The following is a 12430-nucleotide window of genomic DNA, read 5'->3' as shown; positions in this document are numbered from 1 at the left end:
TTTTTTTTAATATATATTTATTTATTTATTTTTATAGGCATCCTTATGAGTTCAAAGTAAACTTTCTTCTGCTAACTGCCCCTTTAAGATTTCTGCATCACCCTCTCTTTCACTTAATTGCCCATAGGAAGAATATCTTACTGCAAGGGAAAAGATGCAGAAGGGAGATTACAATTTCCAGTTAAGTTAGGCAAGAAAGATGCAGTTACAACTTTGCTGCTTAAAGTACCACACAAACCAGTTCTACACAGAGTACAGGTCCCCTCAGAGTAAGCTTGCTTAGCATGCAAGTACACTATCTGCCTAAACTCTGCTTTTCTGATTAAAGTTTTGTATTTAATTAAAATTGTCTTTAATTAAAATGCAAATATTCTAGGACTTTAACAATAAATTGTTTACACTAGACTGGGAAACAGCCCTCAAAGGCTTTGGAAAAAAAATAGTTTCAATTGCAAGCTGTATATTCAAACTTCACTGCTCAGTGAAAATGGGTAAAGATCCTTTTTTCTCCTATTGGCCTAATCTTTTTTAAACAAATGGGAAGATATCTCAATTTGTATCTAGAATTCACATAGCAAACAATTCCCAAAGTTATTGGCTGTTGAGCAAGTAATTAGGCCAGTTCAAAACATCTTTTGTGTTTGAAACAATTCCTTTAGCCAATTTTGCTAGGAAATGATACTGACACCACAAAAGAATTGCCAGTTAAATGAATGATACACGTAGTCCCTTCACTGAGTGATAAACACCGGTGCACTCCTGTGTGCACACAAGGACCCATCTGCATCACCCCTTTGCTAGAAACATCCTGCTAGAGGTTCAAAAATGGCTGTTCTGTTTACAAAAGAGCACAGTTTAGATACAGCAGATATATAGCCTGCTCATTTCTTTCTTTAAACACACACAGAAAAACTCTACTCCCTAGGTTTTGATTTAGTGCAAGGCAGACTATACGCTCTGCAGCATCAACAATACTTTTTGTATGAAGTGTTGCAACTCAAAGGTGAATTATGCTTATGACCAATCCATAACCATCTTCTACTAGAAATAAAATTGAGCCCTCATAGTTAATATGACTTAAACTCCCAAACATACAACTTTAAGAACTTTAATTTTCTTTCCAGGGAAACTTCAAATTGGGCTTTTAGTACTCTAGTGTAATAATGAAAATCTACAATTTTGCTGGTTTGGACAGAAATCCACCAACTTCCAAACCTTCCACAATAGAATAAGAATAAATAAATAATAATTTAAAAAAAAGGTAAACCATGCTTGGAAGGTTTTACAGTTCATTTAGCGAAATACTTATTATGCTCATCACCATATCCCTGTTCAAACACTGAAAAGCAGTGATGCAAGTAAAATCAGAAAATGGAAGTAACATTTAAAGTTTGAAAGATCCACTTACAGAAGCCAATGGAACAAATCATATGTGAGAACTTTCTAACTGGAAGTCTTAGATAGAATAATGGTATGAATATGACCCTGATGGAAGTTCCATAAAGTATCCTCATTCTCTCAGAGAAATTCTTACGAAGACCCACTTGCTATAAATTTGAATTTCCTAAATTCATTGCAGATCTGAGAAACCAAAATGAAATAAATTACCACAGTTTGACACCATCTCCTTCATCACAGTAATTCCAGATTTCAGTATAAAAGCCATTACTTAACTTGCACGCCATAATTTACACACTCTTTTACACAATAATTTTCAATCCAAGAAAAGATTAATTTTCCTTTTATAATTATCTTGTGTCAAAGTCTTTAACCTTTTCATCTGAAAAGCTAGAGCTGGATTCCTTCTGGAAGCATATGCCCAGAGCTCAGCTCTGCTCAGTGTGCTGCCGCAGGAAGATGCTGGACGGCACTGGCAGGAGGGGGGAGCAGCCAGCTCCACAGGGCTGCGAGGCAAGGCAACACTGCGAACCGAGGGGCAAAGGCAACTATGGAACCTGCCCCACTTCTGTACAATTCAACAGAATTGCAGAGTTTCCTAAACCTGAGGGAAGACAAATAAACTACCTATTTTTAATAGAGCACATGATCACTTCAGTGTTTCCACAAACACGCCCCTACAGCAAAGTGGCCCAAGTACTGCCAGTTTGAGCCAGCATATCGGTGAGTTAAGCTCACTGACCTTCTAGATTTCTCCATTGAAAAATATTATTAAATAAACCTTAATGGAGTGCACCAGTGTCACCTACAGCCAATTACCACCACCGGCTGCTTTCCAAACACTCTACAGCAAAACCATCTACTGTAGTAAACAAAACCTGTGTCAGTCCGACATGAAACTGTACGTACAGCACAAGATCCACCTAAACCACGGCGGTGTGCAACTGCTACTTAATTCGCATAATGTATACAAATTAATGTAGATGCCATAATTAGCATTTTGCGAAGGTTTCATGAAGCCCCGAGAAGGTTGGTGTGAGCCCAGGCAGCAGGAGCGCCCCTCGCCCAACATGGCGCCCGCGCCCCAGAGCTGGCCTCTCCCGCAGGCCGGGCAGCAGGCGCCCTTCCCATAACACTGCCTCAAGGGATTTCATTCTGGTGCTTCTCCAACGTTGTGATAAAAACGGAGCAATACTCTACCTTATTAAAGCTTGGAGTAACTTAATCAGAGCCATACACACTTGCCTTTTCAAACAGGCATTTTCTAGTCACAGGTGATAGGCCTGGGCTGGTTCCAGCAGCTGGGGTCTCACTTTGGGGTAACGCCCCAGTGAAAGAGGTTTCCTGAAAAGAATCATCTCTGTCTCTACCTTTGCCCCCTGTTTGGCTTCCCAGTGCAGTGCTGGGGCCAAGGCTGTCCCCAAACCCCTCGTCCACGAGGCCCTGCCATGCCTGTGGGACCACCAACATGCTCCCACCCAGGCCAGGCGTCCCCTCACAGGTAGTGACAGCTGCCTCTGTCTTTACTCCTCCTGGGGTGGCAGCATCCAGCCCATTCAGTGGCACTTGAGGTGAGAAACAATTTGAAGTAGAGGGAAAGGGCCTTAGAGCATTAAATAAATCAAACGGGGCTCACTCCCATCTCCCCAGTGTCTGAGGGAAAGCTGTTATGGACCCCAATGAAAGCATGGCTGTGCTCATCCCAGCCCCACCCTCTGGCCTGCCCCCATGAGCCATTCTTCCAGTGCTGAGCGAGGAGGACGGGTGAGCCCCGCAATAACACTGATCAGAGCCTCGGAGCAGTGGCTGTGATCCACAGTGAGGGACACCAGCATCCCTGATGCTACCACATACTCATCTGGCTTCACCCGCACACCACATTCTCTTCGTTTTACGGGAACGCACACCACTGCATCAGGGGTGAGGAAGGTGATTTTATATGACTACGTGGTCTATGTGGACTTCCTTCCAGCTCAAATTGTCCAGTAAAATGAAAAAAAAACCAACAAACCAACCACCAACCCATTTTAAGTGATACAACAACTACATTCTCAATTCCTAAGAAAGTGCCACTCCATTACTGGGTCAGCAATTAACTCTTACTTCAGGCACCCTTCCTGCCTGAGGAGCAGGCTGCTCATTTTTATCCTGTTTCCAATTTACCCGCTGGCAGAGGTGCATGAGAAGTCTCTAGCAATGAAGTTGCAATCCCGCATCGGTATAAATTTCCTTTTTGAGAAGTTTCAATCTTGTTTTATCAGAGACCGGCGGCTGTGCTGAGGAAAGCCTATAATGATTTTCTGTTTTTCAAGCTTATTCTAGAATTGCATCTATTTTGGGGTTTTGTTTAGATCTGTCGCAGCTTTCATACCGTTGATCATGTTGTTTTTCTAACCCGCCCTGAACATCTGTTGGCTCTTTCCGAGGCTGCATAATCCTGTTTTTTTTCTCTTATGTATTCCACTGCTATCAGCTGGCTGTTATTCTTGTTTTTATTTTTCAGTGTACATTTTATTTCTTTTAATTTGAAAAAAAAAAAAAAAAAATAAAAGCACCAAGTCTTTCTGGACTCATCTTACCCCACACAACAAAATCCTACCTGCCACTGCTTTTGTTTTGTTCTGCTGGTTTGTTGGGTTTCTTGGTGTGTTCTTTTTTTTAAACCTGCATCAATGCAAAAAAATCAGCTCACAGCAGACCTAAAGGTGGAGCGAGAAGATGATGAAGGATCTTGTTTTCTTAATGATAAAAATCAGTACTTATAAAAGATGCCAGGCTGGCAGCCCTGCAGAGAACAGAACATACACCGTTTAACCACAAACCAGACACACTCACTCTCAGCAGGACCACTGCAAGCACTGAAAGGGGAAATAACAGTCAAACCTTGGCCTCCTTGCTGGGGCTGCCAGCGAGGGCAATAATTAGTGCCAAACGTGGGGGTGGGTTTTTTGACATTGACACTGGGAACTGTTTGGAGAATACAATTATTTTGCATAGCCTAACAAACAGTTATCAGATGGTAACAGCTTTTGGTCACTACCAGGCTGGACTGCATTCAAACCCAAACGAGACATGTATCTCCTCAGCCAGCAAGTCTCCTTACCCAGTGATTACGAAACAAGTAAGATTTTGAGGTTGACAAGAGTCCCTTTTAGCAGCATTTGGATTATAAAATTGCTCTGACTCACCTCAGCGTATTGCTCCCTCTTAATTAACACTGAACTTTATACATGTCTAGACTTCCTCCTGCAGAATGGCAGATTTTGGCCTTCATGAATATCATCTGAAGTCATATTATTTACAGAGCCTTTATTCATTTCAGTCATTTGTTTCAAACATATTTTCCACAGAAAGAAAAAATGCACCAACTGCTGGGCCATTTAATCCAAACTTAACAGTTTAGATGTTTTATTCAGCATTTTAAAAAGGATTGTCTTAGGGAATTTTATGTGCTGCATTTCTAATGTTAACTTTACAGATTGTAAAGTGCCTTGGGATGCACTAGCATGAAAGGCATTAAGGTATTGCAGGATTTAACCAAATGTGTATTGCACTAAAAAGAACCTTTTATGAAAGCACATACAGATAAAAACCACAGTAATGCTAGTGTTTATTAAGAGATGCTCAGATTTATTTCTTAAAGCAAAGCAATTTTCCTCCTCCACTGGCAAAAATGATCCTTTGCTAAATTAAAAAATTTTCCACCAGTACTGACATAAAGTTGCTGAAATTTTATACTTTATGGGAAAATATATTTTCCCATATCAAAGTTTGGTCAAAAAAAAAAAAAAAGGGGGGGATTCACATTCCTTTTTTGAAGTAGATGGGCTTTAGGATTTCTGGTTCGGGGGGATAGACAGAGGGGTTCCTCTACTATTTAGTAGCCTGAACAGATTAACTAACTATATTAATTAGTTTGGCTATTGTTACAGGATTTTATGGGTACTAAAAAGGATGAATCTCACATTTTGATCCATGCTTCCTATTACTATAAAAAAGTTGCATGTCAAATACAAGAAAAAGCTTGTACAGCTAAATCCCTTGACACGCCTGGAAATCACAGAGTAGGCTTGTACACCAATCACTTATGAGAGAGGATTTAATGTCAGTGGGTGAAGTTCACCACTGCGAGGAGGAACAGCATTAACACAGACAGAGCAGCCTTATCAAGGAGAGGTGGGGTACTATATCAGGCTTTATCTCCACCCTTTAAATGGGAGGGTGGATTTGATCTTCACCACCTCCTTCCCCATATTCCACCTTTGTAACACCCAAGTACTCAAGCTCTGTGGTCTCAATCCAGATACTATTACAGTCTGTTAAAAAATATATATCAGTTGATTTTAAAAGGCTACAGATAAAGCCCAAAGAAAGTGTCATGGATTTCAACTCGTAGGACTAAACACAAGATCAAAGTTTAAGCACAGAATATATATATTATTCCAAAAAAAAGTAACACTGTTGGAACTCCTATCATTGTGGCATCAGAAGAGAGGCAACAACCACTTTTTAATGCCAGATCCACCTTTTCATTAAAATTACATTAAAAATAAAACAGTGAACAAAGTTAAAAAGCAGCATATGACTCCTACCAAGGAGGGAAGGATTAGTTGTCCTTTGCATTCCGAGTATGAAAGTTATTATGACAGTCACAATACATACTCAGAGCTTCAGATCTTTTTTGAATGATAAGAACATTTTCTCAAAGGCTTTCAGTTACAAAATAGCCCTGAAACAGATTTGCTTCTTTAGAGCATCTGTAATCCAAAAACATTTCTTACAAATACAGCTGAAAGTGTTCATATGTTTATAAGTGAAAACTTTCAGACAACTGGCCTGAAATCCAATAATATTCTCCTGTTTAAAGAAAAACAGTGGAGCTATGTCTTTCAGTTACAGTGGGTCATAAAACCGAATTAAAAAAAAAGATACTTTTTTAGCTAATATGCCTTTTAACTACCTATCTCCCATGCCATTCAAGTACAATGGCATTTTCAGTTACACATTTGTTATATTTTGTTTTCACAGAACTGTCTTTTCAACCAAAGTTCACAGCAAAATCAACCCATACAACTTAATTTATACTTTCACTGTAGATATGACATCCCCATCTCAGTCCATTCCTCAGAGATGTGTTTCCTCATGAAGAAAAGCCAGACAACATAGGTTAGCAGAGTAACATTTTGCCAATTCACACAGACCGCATTTCAGTGCCTGTAAAACAGAAATACTACTGCCTATGTATCTTACACCTGGATTCAGCCATAGTTCTCAAGTGCTTTCTGCATGCCTTTATTGAAAACACAAACAGTTTTATTGAGCAACAAGCTACATGGCAGGTTGGAATATGCATTTGTCCTTTTCCTGTGATAGATCTCAAGCTGGGAAACCCGCAGCTTCTAACCTGTGGTTGCTCCCATATCTCGCACTTCAAGCACTGTCAAGATCCTGATACAGACCTAGGTCTTCCCAAATACACTCATCCATCTTTTTATTTCCTATCTAACAAAGATACCCACCAAAAAAGGCTGATGGAGGTATTTCTCCTCTATATCACCAGACGTGTCAACATGCCTGTTCATCGGCTGCCTATCAAGGCATGACTGCAGTCGGTTAGTTTTACGCTGATGTGGTGTAACGTGCAGTTGTTACTACAAATATGTCCCCTTACTTAAACCCAGTGTTTTGCAAACCGTGCACTTGTGTAACAACAGAACAGCAGATCTGGGGACTCCATGAAGAGCAGTCTTGCCTCCCAGATCTGATTTGAGCATCACAGTGGATATCATTGACTGAAACTGCAGCCACATACAGCATCTTTTACCACAACCTTTTTATCTATGTGTTTATTTTACACTAATCACTAAAACATCACAGCACAAAGTGTTGTGTTATCTCCATATCTATCTCAATATCTGTAATTACTTTCTCTTTTGTGAAAACTAGGACAGGGAGTTGTAGCCCTCAAAGATTACACATACCCATCTTCCTAAGCCTGACTAAGCCTAAACACACAACAATTATAAGATGGTAAACAGCAGTAATTGTACACTAAATGTCTTTTTAAAGAGCCAAATGTGCACTTAAAGTTTAACTCCCACTCACTGCTGCTCCAGAACAAACAAAGTTTTTTTTTAAACTTTGTAGACATAATGCAGGATAGCTTCAATAAAGCACTGCATGTAGTAAAAGCATGTGATGATCTTGTAGTCCAAAATAAAGTGCAACGTCTGGTAATTACCATGCATTGATAGAAAAGGAAGCACCCAGAGAAATAAGCCACCCTCACCCCACAAATGAGTCCAGCTGCATTCCAGTTTCTCAACAGTCAATTTATTACCTTATATATTTTAAAATAGGGAGTTGTTTGCGTCTGTACATCTCTGTAAAATACAGCTAGTTTCATGACCATTATAAGTAACTAAGGCTTCCTCTTTCCACTGGAACAGGTGGCATGCACAGGGCAGAAAGCACACAGCTATTTTTGTCCCACCTGCATCAGAACTAAAGCTGAGGTACCACTCCAGCCCCACTCACAGTGAGATTACAGAATCTTGAAACTTTGCACAAGCCTCACAATAGGTTTGCCTTTTGTTGGCTTGGTGGCAGATTGCTTTGGGAGTGTTTTTTGGGGGACAGTATTAAATAGCAAGAATTAATACAAAAGTAAGTCCCTAGCTAGCATGATTCAGAGCACAGTGAGCATCAATTACAGGCACAAGAGGGACTGAAATACCCCTTTTCCTTCAGGAAGCAGCCAGACCTGAGCACAGAGTAAGAACCTCATTCTGCCAAGGCCTCTTGAGAGGCAGAGGACACTGGTTTCCAGAGCTGTTTGCCTTATACGTGTACATTATGTTTAGTGGAGGGAGAAGGGGAAAAAGAATTCAAACATTTTAAAATAAGTCATAAAATGTAGCTGAGAAATTACAAAAACCGTTTGTTCTTGGAGCATGCTGTAGCATGAATTGTTGAGTTAGTGAGTGGGTTAGGCAGGTGGGGGGCAGTCTTTTCTTCCAGGTAACCAGTGACAGGACAAGAGGAAACCGCCTCAAGTTGTGCCAGGGAGGTTTAGATTGGATATTAGGATTTTAGGAAAAACGTCTTCACTGAAGGGGTGGTCAAGCATTGGAACAGGCTGCCCAGGGAGGTGGAAGAATCACCATGCCTGGAGGCATTTAAAAAACACATTGATGCAGTGCTTAGGAACATGGTTTAGTGATGGACTTGGCAGTCCTGGGTTAACGGTTGGACTTGATCTCAAAGGCCTTTTGCAGCCTAAATGATTCTATTCTGTGACAGATTCCAATCTGCCAGGGGAGTGTGACAGCTCTCCTGACAATTAAAACGAAGAGGTTGTGTGCACGAATGGCAATGCCTAGTTATGGAATACATAAAATATATTATAAATATTCCAGCATTTCCAAAGAAAGTCTGTGCCATTTAACCACCAGAGGTATCACGTTTGTTTCTTCCATGTCCATGTTCACCTCTACACTTCCTTATAACAATGAGCATTTAGACACTTCCGTAAGTCAGGAAATGCCCTCCCCCCAGGCAAAAGAGCACTTTAACACGGATATGTTTTGCTTGTACATATGAAAGATATTTGAAAGACCTCAAAGTATCTTCACAACTACTAGGCATGCCCTGAGCCGCCTCTAAAGCCAAGTGTATGCTACAGTATCCATTTTGCAAACCTGTAGCGCAAGGTAGAGAGACAAGATAGGCCCAGAAGCCCGACACAGCACCCTCTAACTGGAACTCCAATCTAGTCTACAGCCATCACACTGGTAGCTATTGCTATTTATTATCCATCGCTTACTGCTATAATAGTGTCTGGAGACTAAACAGTTAGGCCACACTACTCTGTGCCATGCAAATATGTGACAAATGACTACACAGGGATTTTACTGCAATACAAAAACTGTAATAACTAATTGCCCTTGCATGAAGTATCACAGGGCAGGGGAGAAAGTCAGAAGATATTCTGAAAACCTTAAGCTTTTCTATTTTAGGAGTCAAATCCAAACTTTTTAAGCCTCCCCAAAATCTAAGTGTTAAAATACAGGTAATTTATTTCGTTTTAAAGTGTGCCTTTACTCCGAACACAGCAGCTAAGCAAACCAGCACCTGTCAAATCTACTAAACTATTCTCTATTTAACCAGAATTTACATTTAGTTCAGTCAATTAATATAAGCCTTATCAGGTTCATGATAATTAGCACACTTATTAACAGCAGTAACAGCAGCAGAAATGGTGTCAAAAGAAGAGCTTTGTTGTAGTTCTGTTGTTACCACTAGAGACTCCTATCTGATCTTACCTGGTGATCTACTTGCTCTTGTACTGCCAAGGAGACCCACTTACTTTGCCCTTAAGCCAGACAAATTCCTGTGACAAGCAGCAGACAGGGTAGCTTCCATTCACAGATCACTTTAAGTACTTTACAGGTCATGTGCTATTAAACTACTTGCTTTACCAATTTCTTTTGGCTTACCCAGGGCTAAACTGTTTTAGTTGGAGGAGAAGGCTGGGTTTTGGTTTGTTTTTCTTTATTTTTTTTTAATTCCTCCCTCGCTGTTATATTTTAACCATGCATGTGTTGTAATGTTTGTGCCATTATAGTTAAGGGATGTTGGACCAAAAAATAATTGTAATCAATAAGGAAAAAAAAAAACCTAACACTTTTGCTTTCCTTTGCTTTACAAATATTGTTAAAGTGCACATTAACACATGCAGACTTCTTAACGCAAGTATCACTTGCGCCAATCAATAAGGCCCCTTTTTGGTATTTTTTTTAAGGAAGTCTTTTAATGGCATTAAATGGCAGGTATAATTTATATCCCTCACACAGCAGATGCCCTCTCACCTGTCAGTCCAGAGCTTTTAAGCATTTTGACCAGATTTGTCAATTTCCAAATCATTGCTTATATACATACACACTTTTTTTGTTACTTTCTCTTGAGCTGCAGGGTCATAAGGGTATAATTTACAATGCAGAGTAGCATTTTAGTAAAAGAGTAACTTCAAAGCATAATTGCTGATTCCCCCCCCCCCCCCCCCAACTTGAACTAAGCAGTTTCCTTTTCTCTTAGAGTAAACTCAGAGCTATTAAGCCACATCATTAGTCCAAATTATTTTGAGAATAGGGCTAAAAGTTAAAATTCTAAGGGAGCATTGTGCTGATCTTCACTTATCACTGTTCTTAACTACTCAGCATTAGATAAGACCTGGGGAAAAAAAATGAAATCCCTAAACTGTACTGTGGTGGCATATAATACAGGCAGACAACTTCATAAATAGTGAGACAGTGCCATAAATTAAGAGCCAAATCAGAATTTGAAACTTAATTTTAGATTCCTAGGCTTTTTGATGTTCAAGACAGACCACTAACATTAGTTCAACATTACCTCTTTTTGTAACAGTAACTACAGAAGCAGGGACAATTCAATATAAACTAAGTTGAACTCTAGTGAAGGTGTTTCCAGGCTACATTTTTAAGAACATACTTGAAAAACTGGCAGAACAATCCAGAGCTCTAATATTTTCATGAATTCAAAACAATGAGATACTTAAGACTCTATTCGCACCAAAAAATAAATAAATAAAAGAAAGAAAGAAAAAATAGAGACTTAAATGTTTCTAAGTGGAAGAAACATATATTTTCCATTTCAACTTTAACACTTCACTCCTGACACACAATGAAAAAAGTGCTTCTATATAACTCAGCCATGTCAGCAACGAAATGAATCTCCGGGCTGTGCAATGATCTAAGAAAATCTGAATGGGCATATGGGAACAGCTCATTTTGCAAGACCTCCAAAACCAACCTACTGGTAAACACCGGAGGGTGCCTGCCTGCCTGCATACTCACATGCCTATTTGTCGTTATTCTTATTCATTACTGAGTCATTATTATTATTTAAGTGCCGACAATGCACTCGTGAACCAGAACAGATGCAAAATATCCTGTGCTAATGAGAAAATCAAAGCCTTTCTTATATTAGCAATTTCATATTATAGGATCTCTTTATTTTTGCCAATAAAGCACAACAGTAATTAATACAGCAATATTTTCTTATTGTTCACAAGTAAAGCAAGTAAAACTGCTCAGATTCTGCTTTGGCTCTGCCCCCTACCAGCACAAAATACAATAAATACTACTGAAGAATTCCTGTCAAGACAAACAGCTGCCAAATAAAATGCAACCAAAATCTCCCATAAAAGGCTGTTGTCTGTTTATTCAGAGATACAGTCAGTACTCCTCACAGAAAACAAACAGTGTGGCACTGCTCTTTCATATTTAAATAGTTATGCTGTGTCTCATTGCCATAACCATCTCACGGGATAATTTGTTAACCGAGTGCTGGAAGGTTGCATTAGTCCTCAGTGTATTATGAAACCGTGAGTACAGACAGCATCAGTTCATGTTCTTGCATAGCAGCTAGAACCGTATGTAACCCACATACACTATCCATCCCTGAAATTATGCTACTACATATATGGGAAAGCTGACAAATACTTCCATTTAAATAGTTGTGCACACAGAAGGCGCCAGGTTTGGACATTCTCTGATAGCAGTGATAGATGTGTGCTCCAGCCACGTGCAGCTCCAGGATGACCTCTCCAACAGGCCAGGTTTGCTGGGGAAGAAGGTGGCTGGGGAAGGCTTCCTCAGCTCCCAAGACACCTGCAACGCCCACATTCCCCAGCGCTGCTGGAGCCACACACCAGCACACACTGGAGCTGCGTCTGCTTCATACGACTACCCATTTTTAAAGCAAGGTCAGAGATACTAGGGCTGCTTCATGTGTGTAGGTAAGCCTGCTGCAGAGGATACCTAAATTTAGCTGAGAAAGACAGCACTGTTCATTCAGTAATGCCAAATGGAAACTACTTGCCCTCAGGAAACCAATCCATGCATACTCCTTGGATCTGGCACCCAAAAAAACTACAACGTAGGGTATATCTCCACCTCAACAAACATTACTGTACTTTTGAGGAGCATTCTGCATCATGGGAATGTACTCA

The 12430-nt window shown here is 40.0% G+C and overlaps 1 protein-coding gene across 4 annotated transcripts in view; it reads right to left on the bottom strand.

Moving 5' to 3' along the window:
- The window catches only part of AFF2 (ALF transcription elongation factor 2), a 349278-nt gene that overhangs the window by 319899 nt on the left and 16949 nt on the right, over positions 1 to 12430 (bottom strand). The window lies entirely within an intron of this gene.

Source organism: Falco punctatus, assembly GCF_963210335.1.
Source record: "Falco punctatus genome assembly, chromosome: 15".
NCBI classification, from domain to species: Eukaryota; Metazoa; Chordata; class Aves; order Falconiformes; family Falconidae; genus Falco; species Falco punctatus.
This window is presented reverse-complemented; position numbering and strand designations above follow the sequence as displayed.